The 738-nt window shown below is 35.1% G+C and overlaps 1 non-coding gene across 1 annotated transcript; it reads left to right on the top strand.

The window, feature by feature from the left end:
• On the top strand, nucleotides 1-72 carry trnaw-cca (transfer RNA tryptophan (anticodon CCA)). The gene has a single exon. It is a non-coding gene; the product is annotated as a tRNA-Trp (tRNA).
• Nucleotides 73-738: the final 666 nt, after the last annotated feature.

The raw sequence follows: 738 nt of genomic DNA, 5'->3' as shown, positions 1-738 counted from the left end.
GACCTCGTGGCGCAACGGTAGCGCGTCTGACTCCAGATCAGAAGGTTGCGTGTTCAAATCACGTCGGGGTCAATTTCATATTGTTTACAGTAAAGTTTAAATGCAGCTATTAATAAACAGGATTTATTCTTGTCCGACGTCGGGTAATGCAATACATCTAACGTTATGTGTTGCTTATTTACTTTAGTGCGTACAGATCCCAACTGAAATGTCTTTGTAATAATAAAGAAAATAATATTACATCGTTTAATAAAGTTTAATTATGACCAGACTCTGAAGATCCACTTGGATTAATTATAACAACAATAACCATTTTTCTATTGGTTGTTTTTATAGTGAAGAATTACAGTTTGACACGCTAAACACTATTCACTTATTTGAGAATCCTTATTTGATTTCGTAAAGAGAAAATAATGGAAATAAATCACACGTTATGTATTACGTGTTTGCCTTGTTATGCATACAGATCCCAAATGAAGTGTCTGTAATTATACATTTGTTTCATGAATAGCAATTACCCTGTTTTGTGGGTATTTGTCAGGTTAATAGACAAATAGAATATGGTGAAAATATCTATTGAACGTTAGCTATAGTAAATGAGGGGGAACGTCAGTAGAGGGCGACACAGATTAACAGAAGAATCAGCAGCGTCTTATTATCCTAAGAAAACACATGAAGATTTGCATCGACATCAGACATCAGAAGGCTGAGTGTTCAAATCACGTTGGCGTCAAAGGT

Source organism: Triplophysa dalaica, chromosome 23 (genome assembly GCF_015846415.1).
Source record: "Triplophysa dalaica isolate WHDGS20190420 chromosome 23, ASM1584641v1, whole genome shotgun sequence".
Taxonomy (NCBI): domain Eukaryota; kingdom Metazoa; phylum Chordata; class Actinopteri; order Cypriniformes; family Nemacheilidae; genus Triplophysa; species Triplophysa dalaica.
Note: the sequence above shows the minus strand (reverse complement) of the source record. Positions and strands in the feature narration are given on the sequence as shown.